The sequence below is a fragment of the Gallus gallus genome, chromosome 1 (genome assembly GCF_016699485.2).
Source record: "Gallus gallus isolate bGalGal1 chromosome 1, bGalGal1.mat.broiler.GRCg7b, whole genome shotgun sequence".
Lineage (NCBI taxonomy): Eukaryota > Metazoa > Chordata > Aves > Galliformes > Phasianidae > Gallus > Gallus gallus.
Window position 1 is genome coordinate 20,622,558 of NC_052532.1, and position 20,407 is coordinate 20,642,964.

Genomic DNA, 20,407 nt, shown 5'->3' on the forward strand with positions numbered 1-20,407 from the left:
GCAGATCCTGTCCTTTCAGAACCTCACTGAAGTCCGCTGTGCTCCTATACGATGAGTCGCTCGTGGTATAGGAGCTCAGGTTGCCCAAGTTCCAGCTCTGAAGCCCCAGACCGCATTGCATTACAGGGCTTCTGTAACGGGACTGCCCGAGTGATCGGTACCAGCAACTTGAGCGCTTGCTCCGTGCATTTCAGGTTAAAAACGAAGTGGCTGACATTAGTGAAGCCATTTGGAACCATCCACTCGGGGGGGGGGGACTCAGTGCTCCTACTGCCACTGTTTGCCCTCGTTTCCCCCTGCTCCAGTGCAACAAACATCTCTGGTCTACAGAGATGATGGTCTACAGAGACGATGGTCTACGGAGATGATGGTCTACAGAGACGATGGTCTACGGAGATGATGGTCTACAGAGATCCCACAGAGCCCGCTCCTTGGTCTCACCTGAATTTCTGTGCTGTGGGCATAGAGTAAGTGGTGTGAAAATAACACATCTGTGTGACTTATCTTTCTCTGTACCATCGTTTTGAATTTTAAAATTAGAATAACAGTGCGGTCACTCCATACCAAACCAGGAAGGAGTGCTTCCTTTCTGCCCTCCTAAAGACGGCCAAAATCTTTCACAATGCCAAAAACGAAGCAAATAATCCTACTTCCTGACTTCAATCTGTCCCTTGCAGCATGGCAGCCTCTGGCCTTCACCCACTCACCACGTGTTAGATTGCTTCTTGCAAACTCCAGCAACCATTTGTGGAGCTTGGATCTATCCATATCTGCCCAAGCTTCTAATCATGCAGGTCCCACAGGAGTCAATTTTCCGTCTGCTTGATATTTACAGTCTCTCTCAATTTCCTGTCTTCTATGAATTTCTGTCAGATATTTGTACTGCAATCATTACAGGGAGATTGCATTTGATTACCTTGTTTTATTGGATACTACATATATGATGTTCTTTTCCATGTAACAAGGGAGATATTAGAAAACATACCCACAGAATGAACCACCTTTATAGCACAATAAGCACCTGCTCGCCCTCCCTCGTGAGTTATACTGACATTTCTATTCAGTAAGATTAACTAACTAGTTCCTTCTAACCAAGGCTTCGTGAAATCCATGAGCTAAAATCTATATGGGATAAAAATAGCCCACATCCAGAGACCTCAGAGGACAGCACACGTGAGCAGCCTTGGAGCCAGACAGACACGGGTATCCGAACACCCCCTGTAAGGCCAGCCCTGTCCCTTCCTGCCTGCAGCAGGAGGAAGAAGAGGCAGCCTTCTTGGTGAGCCCAGTTCCTTGCTTTTGGATACTGTTGTGCTGGCTGGCCAGCTGTTTGCATGTGTAACTCTGCAACACTGACACAAACAACAAACATGGAAACTCATCAGGAAGAAAGAATGCTACCTGAGTACTGAAAGCATGTCATTTTCTGGTGGGAGATAGAATCCTGGTACTGCAAAACCAGGACTTTGGAAAACACAGGACGTCAGCAGAACAGAGCTCTGACTTCTCTCCCTGTAACTGCTGTAAACACAGGGTAAAGCTAACAGCAGATTTACACAGCATTGGTGAAGCTTCAGGCTGAACCACCTTGGTTCTGCAGTGGATCCCTTACAGACTTAGTATTGAGCTTGGAGATGCCCACCAGTGGATCTCACCAGCCAGAAGAAATAGCAGTAAAATAAGACTAAGATCGTCGTGAAGATCTTTTCTATCCTGATTCTTTTGAAAATGTTGTAATTAATAACTGACACGTTAAGAAACAAAATATTGATTGAGGAATGTTATGTACATTATGCTGAACAATAAAACATTGTGGCAATCACCTATAATGCAGGTTTTATTTTCAGGTTCTTGTGAACCTCTGAAACCATGTCTACAAACATGTAATTATACCATGGGAAAGCTGTCACTATTTATAATGACAGAAAGATGAAGTACAGGCAGCAGGAGAGGCTTAATGGAGCTCTCTGTAGATAGCAAGTCAATCACTAGCTGGTCCTAATACATCTGTTTCCATGAGATTGCTGTGCAAGGGATTGTGTATCTTTGTTATTGAATTACAAGACACTTGTTGCATTTGCCTGCCGGGTTGTATCAACCTTATTTCTGTTAACACCACTTTGACTTGCCCTTTGCCACAAAATACCTCTTTGGTAACCTTACCTACTACCCCAGTTGACTCAGATGAATTGCTCCAGTCCGAGACCGCTGTATCATGGCGCACCTTAGATATTTAACCCGGAGCTTCATGTTGCTAGTGCAGCAATGGCCTTGCTTTGAGGAAAACTCTTGAAATGTAACAGCTCATTTTGGACCTCAAGTTTGATTATGGGAAATCCAGGTCTCCTACGAGAAAGTGCAAAACCTGCTGAGGAATTCTGCCATCGACTGAAGAAAACCTGGATTAAATCACAATATCGGTACATGAGGTATAGGTTTTTGTTATTTCTGAGCAGATGGATTCTACTTAGATGTCAGCGTTGGGGCTTTGTTTCTGTCTCCTGCATTTTCTGTGTTAAATGGGCTTGACCTCTTGGTACCTCAGTGCCACCTTTCCATTTATGAACTGAGACTCAGATTGTTTTCCTACCTCAATGATAAATACATGTTATATTGATATTGCCTCAGATAATAATAGCACTCCTGCTATCTATGATTACTTTTTGCAGACACTGATAACAGCATCTTTCAAATATTGCTTCCATACTGCTGTGGACACAGGGTGGGAAATTTTTCTCATATCCGTTTGAATGAATGTAAGCAGAAAAAAATCAAGCAGCCTCCTTTACCTAACCCTTATAGCAAACTGCACCTCAGCCTCCTGCAGCTTGCCACTACGTGGTGGGAGTGTTTTCTTCACCCAGGAGCAGCATATACAGGAGCAACGTATATATAATCTAAGCTCATGCTGATATTGGATTTTCAGTGTGAATGGGACAGTGAACACATTAGCAATTGGCATCACAGGTCTCCAAAGTGAATTTAATCAAATACAATGCCCTGTTCAGTCATGTCAACAAGGGCTTCTCCATGTGTGTATTTTCAGAACAAAGCCATAATGGTAAACAAACAAACAAATAAATAAATAAACACAGAGTTTAAAATAATTCCTATTTTAGTAGACAAAGGCCCAGATATAATGAGGCAAGACTGAAATGGGCCATTAGTATATGGCGTGTGTTTTGCTTTGTCTTTCTCTTGCAGTCCATGTAATTATGCTGTCTTGTGTCTCACAACTCCATGATACTTTATTCTTATGCATAATACAGCATAATTCAAACGCAGCCTAATATTGACATGCATAATCAGTAGTTGCAGAGAGCCCAGCGCTGTTCCCATTCAAGTCAGAGACAAATTTCATTACGTGAATGGGAACAAGAACACATTGTTCCAAAAGCATTAATTTGGGTTTATGCCTTGGATAAACATCAGCTGTAAATTTCACCTCCTTGACTCCAAAGAGACTCCAAAAGATAAAAACAGATGTATGTGTAAGAGCCAACAGAATCTAGGCTTTCTGCTTTCCTGATACATATAGGAAATCATACTTGAGAAAAGCTGCTTAGATGACCACTGTCTTGTCTCCTCGGGGTCTGAAGAAAACACCATGGGACGCTTAAAATGGTTGTGAATTCCTAATTCTGAATTCCTCTAACCACAGTCAGAAACGTTTATGAATTGAACCAGTTGTATTCATCGGTCATCCTTTTACCTGAATTGTGTTCTTTCCACACAGTAAGTCCATATGAAGAGAATGCATTACTCACAGGGCTTCTCAACCATTGTGGATGCATGTGTGCACAAACTTGCATGGAAGAGCTACATCTGCTTTGGCCTGTTCCTGTGAGCTTCAGTGTTACAAGATGTGGTAAGCACTAATGGAATGCAATACTTGCGGCTAAGAGAGAACAATTTGTGAATTCTCATTCATCTTTAACTCTTTGTGAATGGCTAAAAGAAACAGTTATCAATGCTAAAACCTGTAAAAACAGAAGAAAAATCATTAATAAAGTATCAGCCTAGTTTAATATGGGATGCACGTATTCACATGCCTTCATTTGCCATCTGCTACTCATCTACAGAATTTTGTGCTTCAATCTGGAGCTGTTCATTTCCCATAAAGCAGCTATGCTCACCCTCGTCATACCAAAACTACTGCATCATTCTCTATTGCTGTATTTTTCAGTCACTCTTTGAGCTATTGTGAGGATGCAGCTCTCCAGCTATCTCAGAAAAAAATACACAAATTCAGTTGTTCTATAGTATATGGACCTCTCCAACTTATCTGCAGGTGTTTGGGCTTTTTTCTGCCAGCATGACTCCATTGTACAGAGTGCTATTCCACTGAGGTGAAAAGTGGATTTTCTACCTCAGTAATAAACAAGATCCTCCTCATTGATTCTGTAATGTCACCTTCTCAGTTTCAGCTTTAGATCCTGGCAGTGGACCCTGCTGAACAGAATTCTGGTTGCTCAGAACAAGTGTGTCTGCAGGACTCCAAATAATGGCTGTAATGTGACAAATTGCATGGCAGATGTTGAGCAGCAAAGGCAATGACAAACCCTATGGAGGTATGTCGTCTGCTGAGGCTTCACAGGAGCTTGATAAACCCAAGGGAACAGCTGTTGCACGGCTTGGCACGCTGTGCATTTACCAGGCACACTTGGACCCATGACATACTTTGCTTGCTAAATATCTGGATCCAACTTTCAACTAATATTATTATGGCAGGATGGTAAGACAGTAATGTGATGTGCTTCAAATAGTTTCAAACAGCCATTTGGATTAAAACTGCGATCCACGTGATCCACATCCTGTTCAAAAGCTGCCATCAGTTTTCAAAATTTCGACCTCATTCAGAATGTATTTGATACATATGGGATCCTTAAGGCTATTCAGACTGTGTATCTACTGCAATCTCATCATATTTCTCTCACTGAACCCACAAAACTGTTCCGAGAGAGTAATTGGTTAGTCCTCTGTTTTCTTGTACTGCATAAGCTCTGTCCATAGATCAAAAAATCTTATATGTGCATTGTCCTCTTAAAGCAAATACAGCCATAAAGCTTTGTATACAGGGCTGTGGAGACATACGACAGATATCTAGTAATAGTTCAGAAATAAATATCAGTTGGCACCACTGTCTACCTGTTCTATATCATTGTATGCAACTATACACGGTTAAAAGAAGTGAATAAAAGCAATGACAGAGATAAGGCTCTTTTGAGAAACAGTTGGAGGCCCTGAACCTAAGATATTAAGTCTTTTAATATCTTTATAAACCAGAACTTAGCAAAGGGAATACTACATCTCCTTAAGATCAGAGGGCCTGGAAGGGAGTGGGATTATCAGCTGCTGTAAGACATATGTAAAGCAGATCCTTGCTGCAGCAAGTGTACAGCCAGGCAAAGAGGTGAGGAGACCCACGTTGGAGAGAGTGTCCAAGGAGAGGCCACAGGACATGTGGGGCTGGAGGCAGCCTCCCACATCGCTGCATTACAGGTGTTACTTTCACCATCACTTGACTCTGAGAAGCAAGAACTGTAAAAACTTGCATGGAGGTGATCCCTTTATGAAAAGATGTTGTATCTCACGGTTCCTGTGGCCACAGGGAAGCTTATGAGCTAGTCCGTTTTTGTATTATATTCTATTATTGATAGAGAATTGTCCATTCTCAGTTTTCTTCATGTTTTGCTCAGCCTTTAGCAAAGCACACTGACTGTCCTTGTTCCTGCTTGCTTACTGTTATCTCGTGCTAATGGTGAAACTACCAGCAGGCTGCATTTTCTTGCTGATTGAAACTCTGAACATAAACGGCATAGCAGTGGGCTTTCAAAAGTGATGATCATGGCCAGCGTCCTCTCTGAGTGGACATGTAAGTGATGGGACAGTGGCTTGTGATAAAACCTATTATATCCCCAGAGCCCATTTGGGGCTTTGCTCTCAATATGAGCATAGTTAAGCTTGGCAGAGATAGAGACCTACAAGCAAAGGCAAGAGGCACTTCAATGTAATTTTTCATTGCATGTAAAGTTACAGTTTTTGCCAGAGAAAGGAGAACCTGTGCAGGACATCTTTACTGGCAGAGAAGAACTTTGTTGCAGGCACTGGCCTCTTTTACACTAACAATCTTGGTAAGTTAATGTTTCTTAACACCAGTTTCAATTTTATGTAGAATTACATTTAAGGAAATTCTTATCACTAGTTAATAAGACGAGTATATCCTTCCATGTAGATAACAGATAGTGATTTTTGTGTCATGCTGGTAGTGCTCTGTAAATCATCACAGAGGTGAGTGTGAGTCTGTCCTTCATTGCAGCCGCAGGAACATGCTGCACCTCACCCCACTTACCTGCCAATATAACCTCAAGAGATCTTCCTCTCTTTTGCAGTACTGTGAAACAGCGGATGAGCTTTTAAGCAGCTTCTTCTCCAAGCATGATTTTCTATTTCATCCATTCCAGTATCTTCTTGCTTCCTGCTGAAAGACATCAGCAAAATGCCTCTTCTAGCAGTTTCAATAATTTTTGCTTTGGGATAGAGCCCAATATTTTCTTAAAAACCTCAGATTGATTGTAAATAGGACCGTTGAAACTAATTCTCTTTGCTAGTCTTTATCTTTCCATTTGAAAACAGAGAGCCTTAGCAAATATTGCATCAGCTGTAGGCAATCATCCTTCTAGAAAGCTCTGCAGGATTTCCCCAGTAGGCACGTTAGAAGCTCCCAGTATCCTGAAACTTTTCCTTTTACAGGTTTTCACAACTTTTCCTGTTTTGAAATATGGAAGGAATAAACCTTGAACCAAGGTGGTTTTTTCTTGTGGATTCAGAAATTCTAGTTGTTTACCCTCTTCTGAAAATAATGAGTGTCTTTGAACAGTGCCCATTTACTTCTTCCATCTGATCTGTGTCTTGTCTATCTGCGCGATGGCACTGCATCTAACTAGCACCTTTCCCATTTCTCTCTCCCCAATTCAGCAACTACCAGCATATCTTTGAGGCCCAAATCAATGTCTGTGTACAATGAACCTGCAAATCTTTTTGAAATGAGAGTTAGCAACATTTCAAGGGTCCTGTGCTAGACTGTCTTTTTATCTTCAGTGTAGACAAGAAGCACGTTAGCAGGAGCTCGGTGAAGTGGCAGTATTTAGTCTGTATACAAATAGAGGCTGCTGGTAATCCCATTGAGTTTTGTACCCAGTGAAATACAAGCACCAGTGAGATCCATGGGTGTTCCAAACAGGCTTTGTGCCATCGCTGCTACTTCTGCAGTTTGCAGCCCCTTGCTTTGGTTGCTGAACTCATGATAGCCCACCAAACTCTTTATCTGCATACTGAGAAAAATTTATCCTTCCCATTTGGCTCTGCTATGAGAGCAGAGGAGTCATTCATGCAAAGTCATTCAGTCTCAGCACTATTTTGTGTGCTGACTTACAAAAACTCTAGCTATAGAGTAACTCCTTTGTTCTCAGATGATCAATAAATTATGTCACTATCATCTGTTAGAAACTCCCACACTCCTCATGCAGGTGGAACAGTAGATTTTTTTGCAAGTATCCAGACCTTTGAAGCTTCTTGGCCTCCTGGACAAGTGGTTTCCTTGCATTGCAACAGATGCAAGTTGACGAGGTCCCTTTAGTTTAATTCAGCTGGCTTCTCCCTTTTCTTCTTTTCCAGTTTAGGATTCCAGCATAATTGCAAATTGGTAGGACTCTCATTCCTCAAACAATAGCCATTTGTTAAGTTTGGACCCTATCAAGGCATTCATACTGCACACTATCGCACCAGTTGTGATCACTGTAATATTTGATGAAAATAGGAGCCTGGCCTCAACCTGTGAGATTCCTCCCCAGTGCTGTGGCATTTCTATTTCATGTCACACAAACAGAAAACAAATGACAAAGAGAAAGAAAAGCTAGATCACAACATATGGATAAGAAAGAGTGCAAGAAAGACTTCTCTGGGGAGGCCCAGTCCCCTGACTCGTTTACTGTGACCAGTGACCCATCATACCTCAAAATCATGCTGCACCACAAAACTTAATTACAACAGAGTTCAGGTATTCATGATGGCATGAAATTTGGGTGTGCACCTGAAAACATCTTATTGGTTTAAAATTAAAGATGAGAAGTCAGGATTCTGCTTTAGGTGTACCCTATATTCAGAGATTTCATTCGGTAGTCACACAAGCCTTGATATCAGCATTTCTGGTTTAATAACGAGAAGAGCTTTCTCTAAATATTTCTTTCCTAGATGTTCACTCCAGTAGTGTAAATGTTTTCTCATTGTTACCTTTTTTTCTTTCCTGTTTGTCTTTGACCAAAACAAGACATTTCCTGCAGTCTCACATGGCAGAAAAGACAAACACAAAAAAAAAAAGATGGCAGGCAGATGGGCTGTAGCCCCCACTGCTGTGCTAACCACACACATTCTCTCTCCTGAGCTTTTCCAGAAGGACAGGGTTTGACCTACTGGATTCTGCTCTCTTTATTGCCTTATGTCTACTTTTCGCCCTTCTGCTGAGAGATTCGGGCTGCATGGCTGGAGGGATCTGCCCAGCAGGGAGCTGTCTGTCTGCAGAGAGCAAGCCACAGATAATGTGGATATGTGAATAGCCTGAAAGGATCACTGCTAAGAGAGCATGAGTAACAAAATTACTGAGTTCAGGCTTACTGACCTTCTTCCTTTCCATTCATGAGTTCTGCAGTAGGCATAACTCAATCTCAACTAATAATATCAATGCAATATTTAATCAACAAAAAATCAAAAACAACAAAAGCTTAATCAAGGTTTGAGTTTGCTTTCTCAGATACAAATTAGTAGGTCTAGCTTAGAGATGAATACGTTCCATTAGATCCTCAGATGCGGGTGACCGTCCTCAGCACAGGGAATATGACAGATGATGCTTTGAGAGGAAATGGCTACAGAGGGGAACACTCAGACTGTAAACATAGCTTTCCTTTTTATGTAATGAAATAGCTGTAATCACTGAAAGGTAACCACACAAATGTTTCACACATATGGCAATCTCCAGCAGTCAATCAAATAATTTCCCCAACACAATGAACGCAATCTTTCCAGTTCTAGGCCTTTGCCACACAGCTAATAGCTCTACTGTTCCAGAAAGCAATCACATGCCCCATGCCTTTCCCTGCGTGTGCAGCTTTCCCGGTCAAACGAACCATAAACATGGCATTTTTTCACTCCCTTGAACAGGAGTAGGTTGTAATCCTGCAACCGGGAAATGCTGTGATTAGAAGTTATTATGATGAATTTTCTGAACTGAATGCGAAGGCACACAGGAAATAGCTTCCTGTGATTTCAAATCCTTCATACAGGAGCTACTGGATTCTCAAAAACAGTAACCAATGACCGAAGCAAAAGGTTTGGTTATCTGTTCTTTCCCCCTTTCTTTTCTCCCATTGATGCAGGAAAGGGAATTAAAGAGAAATCTGATTTTAAGAGATAGAAATATATTTTTATTATAAATAAATCTTGGGCAAACACAGAACAGGCAACAGCAGTGTAGTTTCCCTTTTTGAATGGGACACTTGGCTTTAAGAAATAAAATACTCCTTACCTCTGCAAATGATTTGTTAAAACAGCAGCTGTCCCACTTTCAGTCATAAGAAGAAGGCAGTTACAGCCCTAGCTGTGGCTATAGGTAAGCAGACAGGCATCAGCACAACTTGAATCCTGTCCCTTTTGCTTTTGGTTATCAGAAGCCATGCACTACCCCTGGCCTTCCATGAAGCAACGCATACATCCACTATCAGCCAGAGAGGGGAAGTCCTTGAGAAATGCAAGGTTTAGTTCTTGTATTCTAACACACATGCTACGAGATTCTGTGCAAATCATGTCATTTGGCTGGTCCAGATACTCAAAAAAACTTAGTTTTAAGTTTTTTCCTAAGGCTTAAGACGTTCAAGTGTTCATCCTCTGAAGAGGAATACACCCAAGAGTAAGATGTCAGACATGAACAGGTATTCAGTATCTAGCAAGTGTTAGAGGAAGGTTCACTCCTTTCTTCTAAACCTGAGAGAAACAGCCATCTTGCTGTACAAAACTTCAGCAGCAGGAAAACTCACCTGGGAGTGAGAAGTATGATTTTAATTCTTCCTCCAAACTTACTCTCCTGAATCTCTGTTCACCCTGTGTGGGAGTGAGAGTCTCTCTAAAAGGCTCCATATCCAGTGTAGTGAACACATGACTGGTAGGATATGCAAGCACACATATTTCCACCTGGATGACAGCACAACCAGAGCATCAAATGAACATAAGTGGATGCAGCGGAGTACTAAGAGCACCAGGACATTAAACATGGGGGTTTGGAGCATCAGAACATGCCAGAAAACAGGCCTGGAGAGACTTCAGATTCTTCCAGTGAAAGAGCGGACAGCCCAGTAACGTGAGCAGGCAAAGGTGAGAGATGAACACCACTCTTGCATCAGCTTACACTTAAGGACGTTCCACCACCACCTTACATTACCTACAGTGATAAATCCTTCACCCTTTGCCACCTATATCCTCCCAGTGCTGGTTCCTGCACAATGGTGCAGCCTGGCCTTGTATCCTCACAGCCTGGGAAGGCTGAGAAGGAGATGGAGGATTGAGGGGAAGGGCCCAACAAACAAGATTCTAACAGTGAGCAAGTTTTTGTTGCCTTGATATTTCTGGTTGTGCCCACTTTGATTGCTAGCATGCGCCAAGGACTGGGCTCATCATAAGCGTTGTTACCAACCTGAGATAAAATCACACCTTCATTTTGCTGCGTGCACTTATCCTGAAGGGCACAACTGTGCTACACACTGTGTGTGGAGCAAAGGAGGTTGAGCTAGTGTTAAGGGAAAGGTGGGGCTACTTATCAGATTGCAGCTTTGTGCTGCTGTGGCTTATTTAGAAGGAGCTGAGATATTCATGGAATCATAGAATCATAGAATCACTAAGGTTGGAAAAGACCCACAGGATCATCCAGTCCAACCATTCACCCATCACCAATGGTTCTCACTAAACCATGTCCCTCAACACAACATCCAAACGTTTCTTGAACACCTCCAGGCTCGGTGACTCCACCACCTCTCTGGGCAGCCCATTCCAGTGCCTGACCACCCTTTCAGATAAGTAGTATTTCCTAACATCCAGCCTGAACCTTCCCTGGCGCAGCTTGAAGCCATTCCCTCTAGTCCTATCACTGTCACACGAGAGAAGAGGCCGACCGCCAGCTCACTACAACCTCCGTTGAGGTAGTTATAGAGAGCAATAAGATCTCCCCTGAGCCTCCTCTTCTCCAGACTGAACAATCCCAGCTCCTTCAGCCGCTCCTCACAAGGCCTGTGCTCCAGACCCCTCACCAGCTTTGTTGCCCTCCTCTGGACACGCTCCAGGGCCTCCATGTCTTTCTTACAGCAAGGGGCCCAAAACTGGACACAGTACTCGAGGTGCGGCCTCACCAGTGCTGACTACAGGGGGACAATTACTTCCCTGTTCCTGCTGGCAACACTATTTCTGATACAAGCCAGAATGCCATTGGCCTTCTTGGCCACCTGGGCACACTGCTGGCTCATGTTCAGTCGAGCGTCAATCAACACCCCCATGTCCATTTCCTCTACACAGTCTTCCAGCCACTCTGCCCCAAGCCTGTACCGTTGTGTGGGGTTATTGTGGCCAAAGTGCAGGACCCGGCATTTGGTCTTGTTGAATTCCATCCCATTGGCTTCAGCCCAGCTATCCAGTCTGTCCAGATCCCTCTGTAGGGCATCACTACCCCCAGGCAGATCGACACTTCCAGCCAGCTTGGTGTCATCTGCAAACTTACTGAGGGTGCACTCAATGCCCTCATCCAGGTCATCAATAAATATATTCAATCTTGTATTCACTGGTTGCAGTTGTGCTGAGCAGACCCTTCAGTACAGGAATGGGTAATATTTTTCAAGTAAATATACTTGGCAAGAGCTGCTATACAAAAATAATCAATTTCCAGTCAGTAAATAATAATCAGTCAGAACTGATGCCATTGACTCCCTGCGCCTTGATGATGTTTTAAATATTGCTGACTGCTGCTGTGTTGATTCAAGTAATGCAAATCTACGCACTTTCTGACAGGGAAAGCACAGGAAAACAGAGGCTCCAGGGCTAAACAGCCTTTTGCAACAGGAAATGTTTCAGAACAAAAAGTGATGGGGTCATGCATAAGTTTTGCTATAGCTGTTATTCTGGCACTGAGCAGCCTGCTGGGGGAGGCAGGCCAGTTCAACTCCCTTGACCTAAAGCATTTCTTCTCTTTATTAATTGGCTGCTTTGACGTGCTGGTTTTGGTACCTATATGCTTTGTTTACTTTTCTGTTTTCTTTCTCTTTTGTAAGGAAAGAAGGATATATGGCAGAAGTGGCCGCAGGAATCTGGGCAGAAATGCCTCTCTTTTGGCAATGTCTGATTTTCAGTATCCTCGGCATAGAACATACAGATGGGCCTGGAGATAAACCCCAGTCCAGCCATGGGTCACCGTTATTACAACAATCCATCTAGCTTTACTCTGACTTCTGTCATACGGAACATTTTTAACAAGTAAACATCATGTGGGAGGGGGGTGCATCAAGGCATGGAATCCAACTTCCATTCTAGTTTCAGGGACTTTCCCTTTTGAAACCTAAATCACTGAAATGAGAACAGTGCCAAGTGAACAAGAGTATGTCTGACTCCACACTGCCCACAAAATGTCTCTACACAGAACATAATATGTGATTGATGGTGACATGAACTCCCCTTGCACAGCTGAGACTAGTATTATGGTACAGTGTGTTATTTGTGATTAAACAAAATGGTTTTGGTACTCTCTTTTGACAAACTTTTTGTATAAACCAGTTGTGTCAAGCTACACATCTGAACCTCTAATTTATCCCATGACTGAGTGTCCCATCTCTGAGTGAAAGAAGTCTTTTCTTCTTTCACTTCCTTGCTTCCCTGATAAGAAGCAGCTCACAACATCATTGTAACATCTGAACGTACAGGACACAGCCAGGCAGACTCACCTAACCTGCAGGTGGCTCCCAACAAGTGAGGAAGACCTCAATGGAGAGGTGCAAGGACAGTGCAGTCACTCTGCTGGGAGCTTGTGGAATCATGCTGGCTCTTGAAGGTGACCTGACTGTTTTTGAAGCATGCCTCTGGTACTTGGAGCATGGGGTGAGAGTCCAGAAATGACAGAGAGGCTCTGAATGGGAATAGCCAGGGTCAGACAAGCTTACTAGCTCAGCTTCTGTGCTGGTTCTGAGGAAAAAAGGTTCTGAATGAGCAGGAGTAAGGAACCATAGAATCATTAAGGTTGGAAAAGAGTACTAAGTTCATCTAGTCCAACTGTGAACCCATCACCACCATGCCCAAGAAAGACAAGCATGGGCAAGGAGTGAGGCCTGTGCCAGGACAGCCCTGGTACTGCTGGGGAGATGGCTGTCACCGCTCCCTGTCCCTGTGCTCAGAGGTCTGGCCCACATGGGAAGGTGATAACAACTGCAGCAGACCAGTTGAGCCTCCTCACTTACCCCACAAAATTATATAGCAGACAACGTGGCCATGTGGGGGGACAGGGCAAATTGATGCTGCAACTGTTGGAATCAGAAATGAATGAGATGGCTTTTGTTGCAAGTCAGTAGGTGCATCTTGGTAGAACATCCCACATGTGACTGGTTGAAGTGATCATGATCCCATAAGCATGTCCATCAGCTGAGAAATTGGCTGTCATAGGAATTCTACCATGAATGAACTGCTGACATGTTCAGCAGCCCAAGAGAGGTTTGAAGTCTGATTAGAGTAAGTATGGGTCAGGCCTTTCACTGGACTGTGTCACCAGTGCTGACCTTTCATACACTTTAAGTTTTTAAATTTTTAAGATCTGCAGCATGAAGTATATAAACTATTTATAAGGTATTATATGAGTTCAACCTACTCACAATTCTTCTTTAAACTATGTCACATGCTAGCCTGTATATTTTGATTGAACTGTGAGAAAGGAGGAGAGTGCAAGATCAAAGCAAGCAGGAAACTTCTAGAGTGGCCAAACTGGTAAAGGTATCATCCTCTCATTGTGTTTGTGTAACCATTCATATCATGGTTATCAGACAGAACCTGATAGTTGTGTCATTGTGCACACTGCAATTCACCAGCAGTAGAGGGAGTGCTGCAGCTACAAGAAACAACATGCACCAGCACTGCAGGGCAGCTAACTTCCAGCAAGAGCCAAGCCTCTCCTACTCATGCCGATCTTCATAAGCAGTTTTTCAAGTGTTTTGTGCCATATCTTAACCAAGATTTATTTTAACTAATGTCTTTTATGGCTCTAATGTAGTATGTAGGTCACCACAAAAATAATGCCTCCTATTTCCACAGAAACTACAACAGATACAAGGTGCACAATAACACTATTCAGTAAAACAAATTCTCAACTACAAAACACATTTTTCAATAGAGTCACCACCATTAGCTACACATTTTTTCTCAGCAAAGGACCAACATGATAAAGTAGGAGGCATTACTTTTGGAGCGGCCCTATATATTGGGCTTTTACTGCCAAGATGTTCAAAACTGCCCTTCCTTTGCATCTTTAAAGATCACCACGTTATTATTTGTGTTTTAGTGCTTCTTCCAATATAAAATCCTGGTGCACTGAGATCTGTGCAGCATTGAAGACAGACACTTCATCAAACAGCGTGCAGGCATGCTAAATTAGGGCACCATCTCGAAAGAACAAACTTTGTCTCATTTGTGAGACAGCAAAGGCAAGGATAAAATAGTTAAACTTCCCACTGAGTTATTTTTATTGTTGTAAATATATCTTCTGTCCTTGAATAACAATTTGGAACTTCAAGCACTGTATAAAAATCAGGTATTTAAGGGGATTTTTTTTTTTTTGAATCAGTCATTCAGCATGAACAGCCTAAGGAGACAGTATAAGCTGTTATTCAGACATACAGTAAAAGATCTCAGGAGAAAGAGACTTTCCCTGTAGCACTTAGCTTGAGGAATTTTTCACTGAAGCCTGGCAGGCCCTTGTTAAGCCAAAATACATGCTGAGGCTTCACACCTTCTCAGGTGTCATGATCAAGTTTCATCAGAACAATGCTGCATCTTCGCCACGGCTTTCTGAAAAGAGAGCATGGTGCAAACATTGTGAAAAAGGGCAATCCATGCCCAAGAAGAAACTCTGGAGGACAGAGAAGGAGTATAAAATTTCCCCATCCTTGCAGCATCTTGCCTTGCTTCCCTTTTCTACCTCCACTCTCCAATAAATATTGATCAGCAGACATTGCAGGTCCTCTTGCTTGACCTAGAAGGTACTGGTCTGCTGTCCAGAGCTGAGCTGGTATCTGCATAAAACTGACTTTGCCCTCACTGGCACTAGGTGTGATAGGGGCACATAGCATATACATTAGAGAACTGGATATGAATATTGCATAAATATGTGTAACTCTTCTCTCCACTCTCTTCTCTTCTTCTGTCCATATTCTCTGTTCTCCATGGGGCTGGAGCAATAGCACTGTAGCAGCTGTGATGCTTTAAGAGCTGAGGTTGGTGGGAAGAAGAATTAGCCTATATTAGACCTGCTGATATAATTGGAAAAAACAAACAAACAAACAACAAACAGATGAGCTCTCAGGTTCATAAGCATTTCTTGACTTTCACATGTGAAGTCAAGAGTTGATCTTAAATTCTGACATTGATTATGGGCCAAAAAATTCCTCTCAATCTGCGTTAATTCACTTAACTTCAATGTGGTCAGTGGTCAACTACTTGTGACACATGAGGATATTTTGAATGGCCCATAGGACAGTTTGAGATGGTACTGAGAATTCATTTATGGAGGGCAAAAGTCTCTTGTTTCCACTGAATTTGTGGAGTCCATTGAATTCAGAGGACACAGACAGACCCTGCTCCTCAGAGTCAAGGTGCTGCCAATGGGTTCATTTGCATCATCTTGCCTCTGTGAGGCAGCATCCCTTAGCTCCTACTTAGCTTCTACCAGAGCTTTCAAATTCTACACTGAGAAATAATACACAGTTTGGCATGTGCTCCTAAAAACTTGCTTCTCCAGCTTTAAAACTCACTCATCCTTGAGGATGCTCCATTTATTTGAGCTGGAATGTAATATTTAATTGAAGCTGCTGAAGCTCCAGGCTGAACAGTGCTTTTAAAATTTGGTGCATCTCCTATGAATCACATCATATCCTGGGATCTGTATTGTATCAAGTTGCCTTTTTACAGCTCTAGGCTGAAAACTTGAAAGCAAAGCAGTTTCAAAAGGCTGTATGAAAACAAGCAAGCACAAAGAGATTTGCTTGCCTCACAGCCAGGCCAAGGCTGCTATCTGGGGAATACTCTGAAGTTCAAGCCACAAAATATGAACACTTGCCATATTGTCAGTTATTTTTAGCAGAGTGAAAAGAATGAACTTAGTCTTAAGAAACACGTAAGATTAAAGATGTGTCCTTAAATTAACTCAGGTTTTCCTTAGTTCAATGAACTATTAGCACTGAAAACTGTGATAGCATTTCATATACCCCCTGTAGAAGCCTGTTCTGCATACAAATTCAAAATGCATCATGAAGTAAGATTGAGTATATAACTATGTAGTTAAACATGAAAAAGAAGAGTTAGAATCATTTGGAAAAAGACAGTTCAACACATTTAAAAGGCCTTGCATTTCTATACCTCAAGTGCCAGCTTGCCCGATGTTTTAATAATGTTTCAGAGAGCTGATATTCAGAGCACTATTCATTAAAATTACACCTTCTGAGGTTGTTATACATAATGTATTTCTTGCCTCTGGCCCCAGTTCAGGTGGTATCTTTACTCTTTCCAAGCACTACAGTTATTAATCTTGTACACACTTTAGACTTCAGTGGATCTCAAGTTCTGATGGCACTTAAGCAGATATTGATATGCTTATGTGAGGAACCATCAACACATACTTAAAGCCATGTCTTAAACGGTGGTTCTAGAAACGAATTTTGCTGTGAACCACAGAAGCAGACCTAATCCTGTACCATGTACGTGGCCAAGTCATAGTGAGATGAGAGCTGCAGTCTTTTAACCTTCTTTAAAGTAGTAGCCCATAGCTAGTTTGCCTCCTTGCAAAGGAAGCCAATGCATCCAGGAATCTGCAGCCAATGTCCAATTTTAATTAGTTATTTCATTATTAAAGAAGGTTATTAACTGTCATTGAACTTAGTGTCATCAGCTTGCTGCAGAGGAAAATCTCTCCTGCTACACAGTCCTAAAGGCCGTCCCAGTCTGATTGCAAACTGGTAGTTTCTGACAAGTCATATCACACTGTTCAGGATGTTGCCTTTTATCAAAATAGACTTTGAAACAAAGGAAAGAGAAACAGATGAGGGACTAAAATCTACCTCAGGAAAAGTACCTGTTCTGTAAAATCGAGGAAATATTTCTGATACAAACATTGACTCCTGATTGCTGAAGTTTTTCTCATGATTGAGACATGTTAGTAGGAGGACTGGGCAGGCATTCTGGTGCTTAGACTAGATGCATTTCATCATAGAATCATAGAATGCCTTGGGTTGGAAGGAACCTCAGATCTCATCTAGTTCCCAGCCCCTGTTCTGGCAGGCTGTCCCCCACCACCTCAGGCTGCCCAGGCCCCATCCAACCTGGTCTTGAATGCCTCCAGGGATGGGGTACCACAGCTTCTCTGGGTAGCTGTGCCAGGGCCTCGCCATTCTCTGAGTGAAAAAATTCTTCCTAGTATCTAACCTAAATCTCCCCTCTTTAAGTTTAAAGCTACTCTGCTTTCTTCTGTCACTATCAGACCATGAAAGAAGTCTCCCTCCTGCTTATAAGCTCCCTTTAAGTACTGGAAGGCCTCAGTGATGTCTCACCAGAGCCTTCCCTTCTCCAGGCTGAACAAGTCCAGCTCCCTCAGTCTTCTTCGTAGGAGAGGTGCTCCAGCCCTCTGATCGTCTCTGTGGCCCTCCTCTGGACCCACTTCAAGAACTCCACATCTTAATTGTGCTGGGGGCCCCAGGCCTGGATGCAGTACTCCAGATGGGGCCTCACAAGGGCAGATTAGAAGTGGACAATCACCTCCCTCTCCCTCCTGGCCACCACTCTGTTGATACAGCCCAGGATACCATCGGCCTTCCGGGCTGCAAGCACGCATTGCTGGCCCAAGTCCAGCTTTTCATCCATCAGGACTCCTAAGTCCTTCTCCACAGGGCTGCTCTGAAGGACTTCTTCTCCCAGTCTGCGCACATACTTAGGACTGTCCCAACCTAATGCAGCACCCTACTAACATTTACTAGTAACTACTAACAGAAAAGAGGAGGGAGGGGAACAGCAATGTACAGTTTTTTCAATTTTTTTGAAATTCAAACCACTTACTACCTCAGTACTGAACGGATGAGTCCTTGCGTGCATGCAGGTGATTTACAAGGACCCACTGGAAAATATAGAAACACATCCTCCATTTCTGCATCTTTTTTTCTCCTGCAATCTGAGAATAACGGAACTGAAGTAGGGAGGAGAATCACGTCTGAGGTTTTGATTTCTCTCTCTCTCTCTCTCTCTCTTTCTCTCTCTTTAATTAAGCTTTTCTTGCAGGCTATCACTTGCACAGAATGCAAGATGTCCACTTGCAGAAACCTAACATGCTGTTTGGCAGAAATGTTCCAGTTTAATTAAACCTTTGAAAGAGGTTACTACTTTTAATGTGGGAGGAGGGCTACTCTCAGGGATTGCTACAGCAGAAATATCTTCCTCCAACAGAAATTAAATAGCTAGGGAAAAAGAAGCCAGTGGCCGGACACACTGCAAATAAGAATTAAACGGCAACAAAAAACAAGAATGAGGAATAGATCAGCAATAAGGGAAATGAAGACAGAATGAGTAACAGCATGAGGAAACAGTATGAGTAACAGTTTTAAAGGAAATTAATTTCTATGCTAAAGAGCCATGAAAATGCTGGACTATCTTTTTTTCCTTTACTGCATAAGGAAGTAGTGATCACAGTGTGAAATTATGATTTAGAAACTGGAAAATGCAAAGCCCCATCTTAAAATGCAATCCACCTCATTAAAAAGTCTGAGGGTTCATAAAGAGGCTTTTTTTTTTTTTTAATAGATCTGATTATAGATGGAGAGAATGAAGGAACTATATATGGAGAAAAGTACAGAAGAAATAAGAAAAATAAAAAGCTAATATCCAAAACATTTCTTTATGGTTCTGAAAGCAGTTCTTCAGTGTGAATGCAGGGAAAGCCTCAGATAAATCGGTGAAAGACTTCTGGTGCTAAACGTTAAATTTCTGCAATTTGCAGTGAATGAATATGGATGCATCATAAAAAATCATGTTGAAAGAGAGAAAAACTGAAGGAGAGGAGAAAAACATACAGAAAGGATGAAAAGAAGATCAGTGAATTCATCTAAGAAAGAGGAAGGATGCATGAAAAAGCAGCTTGTCAGTAGAGAAGGGGCATGGCAGAAAAAATGATAGTTCAGAAGTACAGTTGTTGGTGAGGATCTTTCTTGGTGACTTTGCCCTGCTCCAGGGATGATGGGAGGTCAGAACCCCACTCAGATTAGTTCAGGATCAGAGTCTCCCAAAATCTGCACAAAGACAATTTTCTTTCTGACATGGTTTGCCATATATCTCAGGTAGTTCCGCGTGTACAACAAGAGAGAAAGAAATAGAATGAAGAGACTGAGAAGGAGAAAGAACATAAACAGGGAAAATTGAGTTATTTTTAGTTGCTTTTTTTTTTCCAGTGCAGTGTTGAAGTGGTGAAATGTAATTAATATTGATCCTCTCTGATTCAGAAACTGTCTGTAGCAGCTTCTTTGAATACAGATGACACTTACAAAGCTTCTTTTGGTTTTAAAGGAGCAAAGAGCTGCATTTAGCACCAAAAAATGTGGAAGGAAAAAGGCAACACTGGGCATTAATCTGATAGGGAAGCTCAAGAAGGGGCAGAGCTTTTAGTGAGGGCAATTAAAAATCCGTATATCACAGCAGTGCTTGAAACGCATTGCACTGTTAGAGACTGATGAGGACATTCATGAAGACGGTGCTGCAGTTGCCGACACATAACGACCACGTTTGGGAGCACTGCCATAGACAGAATGTATCATAAATGCTGTGAGCTGTGACAGGTCATCATGGAGTTCACCCTCTACGTCACATTCATGCACCCTCATGTAAAACTTCCTGGAAAACCTGTGTCCTGGAAAGATGGATGCCCGAACAGCAGATCCTATGGGCTGCCAAAGGGCTGTTGCTGATATATTTCTGCCAATCCATTTTCATGACGATGTTGCCTCTCTTCTTCCCAGCCACGGTAAGGCGTTGCTTGTCACAGCCTCCCAGCCCATCTGTCCTATCAAATTGGCTTTTCTCCCTCTGG